This window comes from Callithrix jacchus, chromosome 7, assembly GCF_049354715.1.
Source record: "Callithrix jacchus isolate 240 chromosome 7, calJac240_pri, whole genome shotgun sequence".
In the NCBI taxonomy this organism is placed as follows: Eukaryota; Metazoa; Chordata; class Mammalia; order Primates; family Cebidae; genus Callithrix; species Callithrix jacchus.
The window spans coordinates 78,253,437-78,268,509 of NC_133508.1; the positions used below are offsets into that span (position 1 = coordinate 78,253,437).

The 15,073-nt window shown below is 48.7% G+C and overlaps 1 protein-coding gene across 4 annotated transcripts in view; it reads right to left on the reverse strand.

Moving 5' to 3' along the window:
- The window catches only part of HIVEP3 (HIVEP zinc finger 3), a 536,372-nt gene that overhangs the window by 183,064 nt on the left and 338,235 nt on the right, over positions 1-15,073 (reverse strand). For all 4 annotated transcript variants that reach the window (XM_035251046.3, XM_035251050.3, XM_035251042.3 and 1 more), the window contains one exon: positions 4,060-4,139. The gene's annotated coding sequence lies outside the window, so the exon portion shown is untranslated. The remainder of the gene's footprint in view (positions 1-4,059; positions 4,140-15,073) is intronic.

A 15,073-nucleotide genomic window follows, 5' to 3' on the forward strand; every position in this document is an offset into this window, starting at 1 on the left:
TGTGTATGCTCACGACATGTGTTATATGTGTGTGAATACATTTACACAGCTGGTTGGTGTTAAAGATCAGCGTTCTCCAACCCTGCCTTGTATGGAGGAGACAGAGGCCCCAGAAGCAAAGCAGGAAGCCGAGAGAGATTTTCACCGAGGCTGGTGTCGTACTGGAGTTTCCCAAGCCTTGCCCCATTTAATTCTGTAGTTGGTTTATTCCCACTTGATGGAGATGAAAACTGAGGTTTAGAGAAGTGAAGTGATTCACTCAAAGATGACCAGCTAGGAAGCCATAGAGCCAAACCCCAATCCTAGCTTTCCACCCACAGCCCACTGAGCTTAAAGGCAGGAAGGGCCTTTGAAAAAACAACAGAACAAAACAACAAAAACACCCTGCTCCTTGAAGTCTCAAACATTCACAAAGTAAACCGCTTAAGGGAGGGGGTTTGGAATTCATTCCTGAGCCCCTCAGGCACACACCTTCCTCAGCTCTGGGGGGGGCTCACCGTCATCTTCCCAGAGCTGCCCATGGCAGCCTCTGAGAGGATGGGTAACAAATCATGATGTGGGAGCACAAAGGGCACAGCAAATCCCAAGGTGGGACCGGCTGGTAGATGCCAGGCCTTTGGGACAGGGCGCAGGGGGCGGGAGTTGGCTGGAGAGGCTGCTATCTAAACTCAGCCTTCCAGTGCTTGTAGGGGGGCAATAGCCCAGAGCAACACCAGGTGCCCTGACCTGAGGCCTTTGCTCCAGCTCCTCACTCTGCACAAGTGCCATCTCTATCCTCATATACTGCACCAAGCCTCCCAGGGCGCAGTTCATCCAGGCGTTTGTGCATTTTTATTGGTGAACACATTTTAACCAAGGACCCACAAGGTGCTGGAGCAAAACAGACATAGATCAACCCTGTACATGCCTCTAGTGCTCAATGAAAGGCTCCCCAGGGTCATTCAAGTATAGACTCTGGGGCCAGACTGTCTAGGCTCACCCTGGCTAAGCCACTTCCCATCATTGTGTGTTTGGGCCAGTCACAGTCTCTCTGTGCATCAATTGCCATCTGTAGAAGAGGATGGAAACAGCACCCTCCTCACAGACGAGTGCAGGTGGAGTGTACATCTGTATGAAGCTCCTTGGGAACAGTGCCTGGCATGTAGTAAGTGCTCAATAAACTTCGGTTGCTATAAATATTCTCATCATTACCCTGTGGCTCAGATTCCCTCCTTACGGTGCCCACCCTGCTTCTGTCCTCTAACTGCCACCTCCTCTATAGTCCCACAGCACTTTGAACGCCCCTCCAGAAAACACTGATGGGCATGCAGTACAGGTGTCTGAGGCCCCATTCCCTCCTTCTCTATACCTGGGTAGGGACCTAGTTTGTTCATCTCTATCCCAGCACCCAGTACAAATAATATCACCTGGATCATGTCACCATTTGGAAGTAATATGTGCCCTCAACTCCAATCAAGAAAAGTCTTAGAGGCATTAGAGGCTGCAGATCTGGCCTTACCATGGATTCATCCATGTGGCCCTTGAACTGTGGGGCCTGTCCCTGGGTATGGCCTTTCTGATGAGGATCAAGTTGATGAGGGGACTGGGTGTTAAGCTTCCATGAATGCTCCCCTGTGACAGCAAGTCCTGTTGGGCAGGACATCGAAAAGACTACCGACACCGCAACACACCCTGGTGTTTCTCATGCCATGACTTTCTCCACCAGGGCCCATGCCCTCCCCCTGCTGACCTGAGAACTCCACCATGGATCCCATGGTGCCAGTTCTCATGACCTCGCCCCTGCAATGCTTCTCCCAGCCACAGCCCCCACCGAATGTGGCTCCCTCTCTCCTGGGCTCTTGTTTCTGCCATGGGCCTGTGGGGCTGCTCCTGCTCTCAGTGTGGCTATTCCTGTGTCTATGTGTCCCTTCTGGAGAAGGGGCCATCTTGCTCTTTTTTGGGCCCCCAGTGTCCACCAATGCCAGGATAGGGGGGTGTCAGGAAAGCTCTGCTGAGTGTACTTTTCAGAGGAAAGTCAAGCCCGTTGGCCTGACCTCCTGTTAAGGCATCCATGCTGACCGCTCACGCCACCTTCTAAACACAAAACTCACAGGTGGCTCTAGGTCAGCATGCCCATCAGCTGTCACTCACTCCATCGCAGGGCTGAGTTGGCAGGGGAGCCCCGAAAGTAAGTGCTGACCACCTAGTGCACAACATGCTGGTCTCTTACTGGCGCTCTTGCATTTGACTCACGCACCACCACAAAAGGTGAATATTTTATATGGACAGGCCCTGCTGAGGCCCTGATGGTTCCACTGCTCCTCAAAGGAAGGGTGAGGCAGGGTTGCAGCAGGCTCTCTCTGGCCCCAGAACCTACTCTTTCTATGCTCCTGGAGACGAGGTGTGAAAGTGTTCTGAGTTCTAACAAGAGAGGAAATTGCCAGCTATTCCCCACCACGCAGAAACCACTCTAGTAAGTGCTCAACAAACCTCAGTTGCCATAAATATTCTCATCATTATCCTCTGGCACAGATTCCCTCCTTATGGTGCCCACCCTGCTTCTGTCCTCTGGCTGCCACTTCCTCTAGAGTCCCACAGCACTTTGAACACCACAACCTTGCTATAATGAAAAAGGCTTCAGGGGCCTTGGGGACAGCATTGAATGCTTACAGGATTGCTGCCCAGGAGGGGGCAGGCTGCTGTCCTTCAGGGGCAGGAAAGGAGGAAAGTGGGTGGGTGCGGGAAGAGCAGAAGAGAAGCAGTCCAGTGGCAGGAGTGGCAGCCCAATGCAGGGTGAGGACCCCGGGGACCTGAAAGGATGCAGAGGGATGCCTGAGCCAGTGAGAGCCGAGGCCACAGACACTTTGGCAGGCGGTGTCCTGCCCTGGGCCCCTGTGAGGTTCTGTAGGTTCTGACGTGTGAACCTCCTCTCATCTCAGCCTCCCCGCCACCCTCCTCCCCGCCCTCCCACACCCTGCTAGAGCCCTCTCTAAGAACCACAGGGCTGACTGTCTCCCTTCCCTCCTCGTGAAGGACCTAGCCCGAGCTCCTGGCCCACCCCAAAATCCTGTCGCTCTCTCAGCCTCTCTCCCACCCTCTTCCTCTTGGGCTCTGAGTCCCAGTGACTCCACTGCTCTGCTTGCTGTCCCTTTGGCTCAGAACACTCTTCATTCATTTTTCACCTAGTAGAAGGATGAACTTCTACTCATCCTTCAAAGCCAAGTTCAGGTGCCACCTTCAAATGGTCTTTCTTGAACAATCCTGCAACCAAACCCTGAAAGAATAGAACCCTCCTGCCTTCACAGGTCTTGCTGTTCTGTGGCTATTTGCACATGGATCTCCTCTGCTGGAGCAGAAGCTTCTTAAGGACAATGCCATGATTTGCTCATCTCTGTGCCTCAGTGCCCAGCACAGAAGATAGAGAACACCCAATAAATGATGTCTAGATGACCAAGTCACAGAGGCAGACATGGGGCTGCTGAGTGCATCTGAGTTTGACTTCAAGCAGCATTTACTGGGAGGAATACAGGTCCCTCCCCAAAATGCACACATAGACCCACAAGGTGAACACACAGCCCACTCCAGGGTTACTGTGGCTATAAAGTCCACAGAACAGTCAAACAGACTGAGTCCTAAGGATGGGGTACACAGCTGCAGTGCTAGCCCCAGCCCCACTTCCCTCCCCATAGCCCATGGCCTCAGCTTGAGCCCTGCTGGGTTCACCGAGTCCCACTCCCTCACTTTGCAGACAAGGAAACAGAGACCCAGAAAGAAGGTGCACACTTGAGATTTTCCTAAGCAATAAAGGCAGACCTGGGGTCAGAAGCATTTCCCTTGGCTCTCAGCCTAGGACTCTCCTATCACCATATGCTGCCGTTTGCAGAAATGCCAGCTGCAGGATTCAGGACATTTGGTGGCTTTTTCCTGAAGTCTCGGTAGACTGTGGGGCTCCATTTTCCTGCCCGAGGCTAAGGTCATCCCCGTCTACCCCCTGGCCTCAAAACACAGCCTAGTGGCCTTTGGGCTGTGTTGAAATTGCCCTGTGTCCTGAGTTATGGCAGGGGATTGGGGAGTGCTCACCTGCCAAAAGCCAGCCGTGGTCTCATGGTCGAGATGTGTCAGAGATTTCTAGAGCTTGAAGAACTGTGTTGGAGGGAGGCCTGTGGGAAGTAGAGAAAGTGAGAATATTATGCCACCGCCATCTGCCAACTTTCATCTGAGTTTGAAAAATGCATCCAAAAATGGTGAGCACAGCCTTGCTGAAAGCAAAGCCCCAGCCACCACCCCTTCTCCAACATGGTTATGACAAGGTCAAGATCAGGTCCCTGGGATGTAACCACAGCCTCAAAACCCCAGCGCAGAGCTGAAAGTCACAAGTTGTCTGTCCCTGGGAACCCCGCAGGCATGCTGGTCCTGTGCTCAGGCCTGAGGCTGGAGGAACTCCCACTTTCAAACATTCCTCAGGGAAAACACCCTTTGTGGGTTCCCTAAGCACTGTTCATTGTATAATTCACTCATTCTTGCTTTCATTATGCATTCATTCATGCAAGTATTCAACAGCCATTTGGGAAAGTCATTAGATGCTGGCATCAGGTCCTCATGGAGATGAAGTCTCTGAGAGTGACAGCCTAGATCCAGTAAGAGAGGCATGGGTAGACCCTGGACAAATGCCACAGGCTGGTGGGTTGTCCCGCTTCTCCAAGTGACCTCTGTGCCAGGTGCTGGGCAAAGCACTTTGGTTAAGCCATGCAGGATGGCAGAACGTTCCTACCATTTTCAGTACAAGGACCTCTCTTTGTATGAAATTATTTCTTCAAACTTTTCCTGATAGTAACTCTATACCTATTATCTTCTCGTTGAGAAAATAAGCAATACAAAAGTTATAATGAACTAATGCTTTATAATTAACTTGTATTTAATCATTATAACACTACTACATATATTTAAATTATGGTTGCATGCATACTCATTCGAGACATGTTATTTATGTCTTCTGGGCTTAAGGCTTTGAGCCCTTGGGGATCCATTCCTTCAATATTCATTCATTCAACAGACATCTATGGAGCATCTCTGAGATGCCCAGCCCTCTGGTCCAAAGGTTAGGGATCCTGGTTCAGGGAAGAGCCGCAGCTCTGCAGTGAGGTACACTTAAGCTTAAGCCCAGGCCACACTGGATGTGTGCCCTTAGGGAGGCCATCTGGTCTAAGAGTAAGATGGAGATGTAACCCTGACATTGGAAAGTTGTTATGAAGATTAAATGAGATAGTAGAAAGCACCAGGTAAGGGCCTGGCACAAAGCAGAAGCTCAACAAATGGTCACCCGAGGATTATCACCATTACCATCATCATCACCATCATCCCTATCAACATCAATATCATTACTATCAATAACAGCAGCAGCACCATCACCATCTTGCTTCCTTTCTGTTACCGAACCTTGAGAAGCCTGCCCTTGCCCCTATGCTAGGGTGCACAGCAGTTTCCACTTTATAATAGAGTTATTGTATCCATTTTCTTTCTTTGGTTCACGCCCAGAGTTGTGTGAACTTGGGTAAGTTATTTAACCTCTCTGAATTTGTTTCCCCATATATAAAATGGGAACTGTATATATATATATTTTTTTTTGAGACGGAGTTTCACTCTTGTTACCCAGGCTGGAGTGCAATGGCGTGATCTCGGCTCACCGCAACCTCTACCTCCTGGATTCAAGCAATTCTCCTGCCTCAGCCTCCCAAGTAGCTGGGACTATAGGAGTGCGCCACCATGCCCAGCTAATTTTTGTATTTTTAGTAGAAACGGGGTTTCACCTTGTTGACCAGGATGGTCCCGATCTCTTGACCTCGTGATCCACCCGCCTCAGCCTCCCAAAGTGCTGGGATTATAGGCGTGAGCCACCACGCCCAGCTTGTATTTTTAGTAATTCATTGAATTGTAATGACTAAATAAATCGATGTACATAAAACCTCAGTACAACATCTGTCATGTGGCAAATGCTCAGATATTGCAGGTTATTATTGTTTACAATATTGTTATTATTATTACCATTATTATTGTTATTATTTTTTTTGAGACGGAGTTTCACTCTTGTTACCCAGGCTGGAGTGCAATGGCATGATCTCGGCTCACCGCAACCTCCGCCTCCCAGGTTCAAGCAATTCTCCTGCCTCAGCCTCCCAAGTAGCTGGGACTACAGGTGCACGCCACCATGTCCAGCTAATTTTTGTATTTTTAGTAGAGATGGGGTTTCACCGTGTTGATCAGGATGGTCTTGATCTCTCGACCTCATGATCCACCCACCTCGGCCTCCCAAAGTGCTGGGATTATGGGCGTGAGCCACCGTGCCTGGACTATTATCATTATTATTAATACAATTTCTCCTCCTGGCCTATGAGCTCCTAAGGGGAGAGTCCATTTAAAATTCGTCTCTGTCTCCCAGCAGAGTCTAGCACAAGGCCGGTCTCCCAGCAGACATTAATAAATTATTGTTAAAACAGTCTTGAAGGGTCACACAAACCAAGTACAAAATAATTCAAGGGGCATGGTCAAGGGTAAAGAGTCTTGTTAGGACCCTGAAAAACCCCAACAGATGTCCTGAAGGGAGCTCTTTGTCCCCCAAGGAGCCAAGCTGCAAAATTGCTGGACCATTCATTCATTCATTTATTCATCACACTGGCGCCCAATTTTCACTTCGGTTGAATAACAAACCCTTGCCCAGTGCTTCTTTCCTATCGTGAACTCTTGTTTCCATCTGCCACCTCATTTAGTCTCCACGAAAATTCTGGGAACAAGATGGAATAAGCACATTACTGACAATCCATCCTGTTAATAAATGGAGCCCAGAGAGGTGACAAGGCTTGATAAAGGACACACAGCCATCAAGGCCACAGTGGGAAATGGACCACGGTTCTGCTCATAATCTTGACCCCTTCCTGCTGGCCCTGTCAATGTCAAGCACTTTATAAATCCAGGATCATTCATTCTTGATTCTCATTGTCCAGTTTTATTCTCAGCAAATAAAACTGAAATAAATATTTTTGGTGTTATTTTAGCATGCCTATTGGAAAAAAAAGACTCTAAGTTCCATGAGGGCAGAGACTATGAGAGCCCTAACAGTGTGGGGGCAGTTAAATGTATGAAGTCTGATCCCAGAATGCATGTGTCCAAATCCTGATTCTGATCCTTAATAGCTGTGGGAACCTGGGCAAATTACTTAACCTCTCTGTGGTTCAATTCCTTCAGCTATAAAGAAAGGATAATAATTGCTATCTATAGGATTGTTGTGAGGATTAAGTGATCTAATCCATGCACAATGCCTAGAACAGTACCTGGTGCATAGCAAGGGTTAGTTGTCATTATTATTTGTGATATATCTTCTGCACCTAGCATACGACCCAACATATAAAAAAACCCTAATAAACATTTATTGGATTGTTGAATGGATAAAATACTTTCTGTAAAGAAGTAAATAGCTATGCTTTAAGTATTAATGAGCAAGGCAAAACAATAGCTGAAGCTCTGGCCCCAAAGAAGCTGGGGTCCCCCAGTTCCTTGCTCACAGTCAGATCCAGGCATGAGGAGATTGGTCTTCCCAGGATTCAAAGGCCTGTCCACTGACTGGCAGTAAATGTGACTCATGGTTAGGCACACACGTTTTAGAGTCAGACACTTAAATTCAAGTTCTCACTCTTGTTCTGTCACTCACTAGTTGTATACTTACCTCCTGTACTTTCCTCAGTATCCTCATCTGTAAAATGGGAATATTCACACCTATCTTGAAGGTAAATGTCACATGGAGGAGGTGAAGCTTCCTGAACCTGGCACCAGTCATAGTAACACTGAGCTTACAGGATCAGCAGCAGCTCACCCTGATGGCGCTCACCCTACGGGCCTCCTCATTCTGCTGGGCATTGCTTCCACCACTCTCTCCCTCACATGGGCTTTGGGGGCCTTTACCAAGGATGGACTCATTTGCATAGTGCAGGCTCCACCCTCTAGGCCAAAAGGCTGCTATGAAAAGGCAAATTCTCTATTTGGCTCCAGCACGAACTGGGCTCTGTGGAGGCGAGACAGCTGCTTAGGAAATGGGCCCCTGGGAAAGATGGTCTCCAGAAAATCAGCTTAGAGAGTTCCTTGCAAACGCCAATGCCAGCAACTAGCAACCTGTGTGCAGCTGCCTCTTAGTCAGTCCCAGTCCCCATGGTGGCCACAGGCCCTTCCTTTACTCTGTTTCCACCAGTAAGAAAGGCTGGCAGCCTTTCCTGCTTATGAGAAGGAGCGAACATCCATTAAGCCAGAAGCTTTAATTCTTTGCCTCATTTAGACTTCACAATGAGCCTGCGGTGGGCACTTGAATCTTGCCACATACCAGCCATGAGATTCTGTCAGCTGGCCATGTCTGTTTCCTTATCTGTGAGCACCTGTCAATATCCTTGTCATTAGACCCATTTTGCAGAAAAGGAAGCTGAACCATAGAGAGGGAAAGGCATTGCCAAGATCACAGAACTAATAAATGACGAAGCTGGAGCTGTTTGACTTCAAAGTTCCATGCATTCATTCATCCATCAATTATTTTTTGGAGCCTACCTTGTGGTGCACACTGGATCCATAGATTCTTTTTAAAAATACTCATATTATCAATTTCCCACTGCTCCTAAGATGCGAGCATTCAAGGCAATTCAATTTAACAAAGACACGTCAAGTGCTTCTACATGCCAGGCACTGTGCAAGGTTCTCGTATAAAGGAGCACATTGAACCCTCATGACAATCCTGTGCAGCCAGCCTTTTTTAGGTCCTTTACAGATGACAAAATGGGTAATACAGAAAGGCAAGAGAACATGTACAGGCTCACACGTGGAGCCCCAGTGGATGCCTCTGCCCATCTGACCCCAAAACTCACTTCCTTCCCTTCCCAGCATGTTGTTTCTTTCTCTCCAAGATGCTCTCAACTCCCCACTCGGGCCTGGCCCGCAGTGATGCAGCCTCTGGAAGTTCCATCAGTGCCCCTGGCAGAGAGTGTTCTCCATCCAGTAGACAAGGGAAGCTGTCAGCCCTACGAGCCTGCACCATCCACATCCACACTGGATCTCCAGGACTGTTTCTCCCTGGCTCCTTCCACTCCCTGAACTTGATCCCAGGATGACAGACCTATACAACCCAGAAACGTCCTTGCTTGTATCTTGCCTAAGTCCAAAAAGGATGTGAGGAAGATTAAGGAACAAAAGTGCAGACTGATGCTCAGACCACTGGACAAAAGCAAAATCCAGATGTAAAAGAGCAGGCGGTGCTGGAAGCAAACGTTTTGAAGGATACTACCTGGCGCTCACAGGGTGTGAGGAAATGGGCACTCTCACATTGCTGCTGGTAGTGAAAACAGAGTGCAACTTTTGAAAAGCGTGCATCAAGAACTTGCCTCACAAATATCCACACTTCTGGGCAAAGTCAACCCAATTCCCAGGAAGATAGTCTAAGAAAAAAAATTCTGAGCAAGTTCCACGCAGTCTTACTTCTAATACTGAGACACCGAATACCGACAGCAAACCTAAGTGCTAACACATAGAAAAGGCTAACCTACCATTGAAAACTAGGGTACAGCTATATCAGAGGTTGACAGCTTGCAGGACAAATCCAACTGGTATCCTGTTTTTGTAAATATTTATTGGGACACAACCATGCAAACACATAGAAAGAGCTAACTTACCATTGAAAACTAGGGTACAGCTATATTAGGGGTTGATAGCCTGCAGGACAAATCTAGATTTAGCCTGCAGGATAAATCTAAATGGTAGCCTGTTTTTATAAATAAAGTTTTATTGGGACACAACCATGAAAACACATGGAAAGGGATACCTACTATTGAAAACTAGGGTACAGCTATATCAGGGGGTGACAGCCTGCAGGACAAACCAGGGTACATGTGCAAGTCTGTACATGGGTGTAGTCTGTGATGCTAAGTTTGGGCTTCAAATGATGGCATTGCCCAAGTAGTGAACGTAGCATATTATAGGTAGTTTTTTAACCCTTACCCCATATGTTTATTTATTTATTTATTATTTTATTAAAAATAAAACCCCATGTGTTTTATTTATTTATTTACTTATTATTATTTTTGAGATGGCATCTCACTCTCTTGTCCAGGCTGGAGTGTAGTGGTGTAATCTTGGCTCACTGCAACCTCTGCCTCCCAAGTTCAAGCAATTCTCCTGCCTCAGCCTCCTTAGTAGCTGGGATTACAGGTGTGTGCCACCACCCCCAGCTAATTTTTGTATTTTTAGTAAAGACAGGGTTTCAGCATGTTGGCTAGGCCGGTCTTGAACTCCTGACATCAGGTGATCCTCTTGTCTCCATCTCCCAAAGTGCTGGGATTACGGGTGTGAATACATGTGTTTTAAAAGGAGAAATGCCTAGCTGAATATGTTCTGGGCATATTAGTGGCCACAGTAAAGAGTAAACATGGGTTCTATTGTCTAGCAGGAGGAGGGGACCAGGAAACTAGGAAAGTGAAACTCTCCTGGCCCAAGTTTTGGAGAGGAATTAGTCACCAGGGTCTTTGTTTCAAGGAGTTTTTGAGCAACACAATGGACGACTTTCTCTACTGTTCTCCGATATGCTGAGGTGTTACCACATAGATGGCTAATCCAGGTTATCGGCCCTCTAACAATGTCAAAGAAAGAATGTTAAGCTATGGTTCTACAAAGGCAATTCTCTCAGTGGCCAAGGCGACACAGGAGTTCAGTTCAAGGAAAATGTGGCAGAATCGTATGGAAAAAAGTGTCAATGTATCTAGCCAACCAGAGAGTTTTAGCCACAGAATCTTTTCTTAGAAAATCACCCTTACATTGCGGATCGGTGTGTAAGACAGAGAAAGGCAGGGTGCTCCAGTGGAAGCTGAACTGAGTATATTTCATGCTGCTCCTCTCAGCCCTCTCCAGGCTGCTTCTTGAAGGTGTTCGGCAGGACCTCTGGGGCTTCTTGGAGCCCAGCTGGTGAACTGCTGCATTAGACCATCCCCAGGGCACCTGCTGCATCCCTGGTCTTTTGCCAGGTCGAGGGCACTGGCAGGAGAAGCAGAGGATGCTCTGCCACCCATAGAAGGCAGAGCCATGCCCTCTAGAAACCAGAACTGCCACAAGGGCAATGACAAGATTTCGTTGTGAAAATTAAAAAGTGCAACTTATGGTTATGCTTCCATGGAGAGCTTTGGGTGGGGCAAGAAAGGACTTACCCTCTCTCAGACAGCAGTTCCAGAGCAGTTTCAAAGGCTCTTATAGGGCCAACGCTGAAGCCCAAGTCCTTGTACTGGGAGGGGTGAGGAGGGTCTCTGGTGGGTGGATACGCCTAGAGGACAAATTTATGAACCAAGGTCTTGGATCCATTTTCATTCCAAGAAGGAAAACAAGAAGCCTACTAGGAGTGGGGTGTAGATGGTACAGTGAAGTGATTAAGAAGGGGTTCTGGGGTCAGATTCGAATCCTGCTCTGCTGCTTATTAGCTGTGCCCATGGGAAAGTTATTGACTCCTTCTAAACCTCAGTTTCCTCATCTGTAGAGAAGGAAATGATAGCCATATATGGTAGAGCTGCTGGAAGAATAAAATGATCTACTGCATGCCAAGTGCTTAGCACCTTACCTGCCCTAATGAATACATGCTCAATAATGGTTTGCTATCTGCAGTGACAGATCTGGCCGAGCCAAACCCTGCCCTGCCAGGGGTTGGTAAGCCTGGGGGTTGACCTATTCATGCAGGCTTGAAGAAAGATTCAGGGACGTTCTAGGGCTGACACCAGTTTCCTATAGTTGGTGAACAGAAGGCTTGTTAGAATTTCTAGAATGGCTGGGAGACCCCAGGAGGGGCCATCCCCCAGGTGAGGGCACAGGGAGCCTCTAGAAGGGTTTGATAGAATCCTCTGCCCTATCAGGGTGACATTAGGGAGGGACCACCTTTGTGGGGACCTATAGAGAGTGCTCAGGTGATGCCTCCTGCTCCCAGTGGCCAGCCTCATGCAGTTGAGATTGTGCATCATTAATCTCCACATGGGAAGGTATGCTGGACAATCTCCGCTCTGTCTCTGGGTCAAGCATCATGTGTTACCATGGTGGGCATTTGTTGATTTTTGCCCACTTGCTACCCCTTCTCCCCACTTTGGCAACAGCATTCTGATTTATTTGGGGGAATCAGCTCTCCTAGTCTTGGTGGACAGTAAATCAGGGCTTCCTGCTTTCTCACAACCAAGGGGGGGTGGGGGCATGGGCATGATCCTGAGCCAGGCATCTCAGATGCTCTCTCTCTGCCAGGCCTAGACTCTGGGAGCTCATTCTTCCATATCTGTGGCCATGACAAGACCATTTCTGATTAGTTCCTGTTGTCTGGTCCCTGGAGGGGCCCTGGATCCTTTTCTGAGTCTGCTTCTTCAGCCTTCCTGTCAATTCTGTAAGATTCGCATTATCCTTCAGATATATTCCCTTTGCTTAAGTTATCTCAAGTCAGCTTCTGCTGCTTACACTGAAGAGCCCTAACGGATTCCAGAGGAGGAAGGCAAATGGCTTCCTTTGGCACAAAGGGCTGTGACCAGGAGTTCTGGCACCAGAACTGCAAACGAGAAAACTTCAAGTTAAGTACTAGAAACAACCCAGTAGCCATGTAATCCCCCATTTCTTCTCTGCTGGCAGAGACCTGCTTTTACTGGGGTGAACTCAGAACTGAATGAAACTCCCTTCCACTTTCCAGTGATTGGCTCATATGACAGTTCTGGCCAGTGGGATCAATTACTCCCATTTTAGAGTTAAGGGGAGTCTTTCTCAGGGGTTCTGGGAAAGAGTTCCTTTGCTAACAAAAAGGGAATCTGGGGAAGATGTTCCTCTTCTGCATCCCCTGCCGCCATGTGGCATATGGCCCTGGACTGTGCCAGCCACCCATGGCCTTGGCTGATGACACTGTAGCTATGGAGGTGAGGCTGGCAGAGGGGGAAGCTGGAATGTGCCTGGATCCTGGATGTTTGGGCTGCACATTTTCAGCAGGGTAGGACAGATGCGTCTGGGTCATGTCAGGTGGAAGCCTGCAGAAAGGAGCATCCGGTAAGTGCAGCAGGCCTGTGATGGGTCTAAGCACAGGCATTCATGGGTGGGACAGAGGTGGCCTCCAGGCAGTAGCAATGTCTCAGGCCAGAAGAAAGGCAGCATCATTGCCTAACAATCTTCCTTGTTTAGGGCAGGAACCCACCCAGCAGCCTGAGGTCATGAAGAATAGAAACCAGACCAAACTGGGGTTTGGGTGAAATGGTGATCACCAGTCAGGGGCTAGGGACTGGAGTTCATGTGGGGCTCTGACTCTGCAGATTATTGAAGTCTTAGGTAGGGAAACTGCGGCAGAAAGAGGCAAAGTTTAGGTGAGGGTGCAGCTCAGTAATCCCCACCGTCCACTGACATCCATAGTTACACCGGATGCAGAGTTCTTTGGGCCAACTGCAGCTTCTGCTGGCCCACCATGATCTAGGATTCTGCTGGCTTTAGCCAGGTTCATCTCAGGTGATAGATAGGCACTTTGGAGGGACGTGTCTGGAGTGGGGCAGGGGGAGGTAGGGACTTTTGGCTAAGAACTCACTTCTACCAGGAGTTGAGAAAGCCCTAGGGAAGTTTCTAGCTGTGCCAGTCTGGGTCAATGGTACTCAAGCAACCCTAATGCCTCAAGAGAGCTCTACTCAAGTTCAAGGTGACAGCAGCTAGACCAACACTCTGCCCTCCATCCCATTCTTCATCAGTGAGGGAATGGGCCACTTCCTCCTGCAACATTTCTCATCTGCACACTCTGCCTCTTCAGAGCTCCCACTTCCCTTCTCCTAGCAGGGGGCAAAACCCCAAAATAGTCCCTAGGGGTTATTTTCAAGGCTAGAAATATTCTAAAAGGTTATTTATGTACCCTCTTCATGTGACCAAAAGGAAAACAGAGGCACAGAGAAGAGCAAGGATGTTCAGTCATCCTGCTGTGTGACCCAGGGCAGCCAGCACCACCTCTAAGGTCACACCAGCTCTGACATCCCATGGCTCTGCTTCAAAAGGATAAGCACATGTGAAATGGTCAATGAATACTTCAGAGCCTCATGGAATAGCTCTAACTCTAAGCCCTCAGTGATGGTCTGACTTTCCTCTTCCCCATCTCTTCTCTTCCACCAGCCAGCTCAGTCCCATGCCTTGCTCTCAGCCCAGTTCTCCCTCTCACAAGGAGGGGCATATAAAAAGCCCCTGCCCAGGCTTTCTGGCCCTAATATTGTGCCCTGTGTCTAGAAACTGTGTGCCTGTCTTGTTCCCAAGGCCAAGCACCCACCTTACTCCTGGGTGCTGGTGTTGTGTTCTGCCGTGGCCTCACCCCCAAACCTGACTCCCCAGTCCCTGTGGCTGTGCAGCAGCAGTCACCATAGCTTCTTAAGGACCTGCTTCCTACCAGGTTTGCAGCTAAGAATTTGACATGGATTACTTCACTGACTCCCCAAAGAGGGCCTTATCAGCTAGTCACCATCTCTACTCTCATTTTACAGGTAAAGAAACTGAATCCCCGAGAAATCAACCAGCTTGCTGAAGGTCATTTGGCTGGTAAGTGGTAGTACCTGAAAGATGCCCCCGAGTTGGCCCTTTTCTCTGGACTCTCTGCTTGGCCTGGACTGCAGTCCCCACTGCCACCCACTGGGCTGGCCCTCTAGTGCCCTCCCTTCCCTTTGCACCTAATTGGTCACAAGTTCCTGGTTTCTCTCACTCAGGAGCCCCAGGCCTGTGTCCTGGCCATGATGTCTCCTTCAGAGCGGAGGTGAAATTTGACAGGACCCAGAAGAACAGGCAGAGGGTATGGGGAGGCCAGGAAGAGGCCAGAAATCAAGGTTGGTGGTTCGCAAATGCAGAGCCCAAGACAGCATCCATGGGGTCTACTGGTTTCCTCTCTAGCTCACTCACTGGCAGGTACAGGGCTATAGCTTCATGGCTGATGGTGGCAACTATCACCACCACCCAGCGGACATGAAGGAGCATGGTAAAGAAGCTTGGGCTTTGGGGTGAGACAGTCCTGTGTTCAGATCTCAGCTCTGTCCTTTAGAAGCTCTTCAAGTTGAGG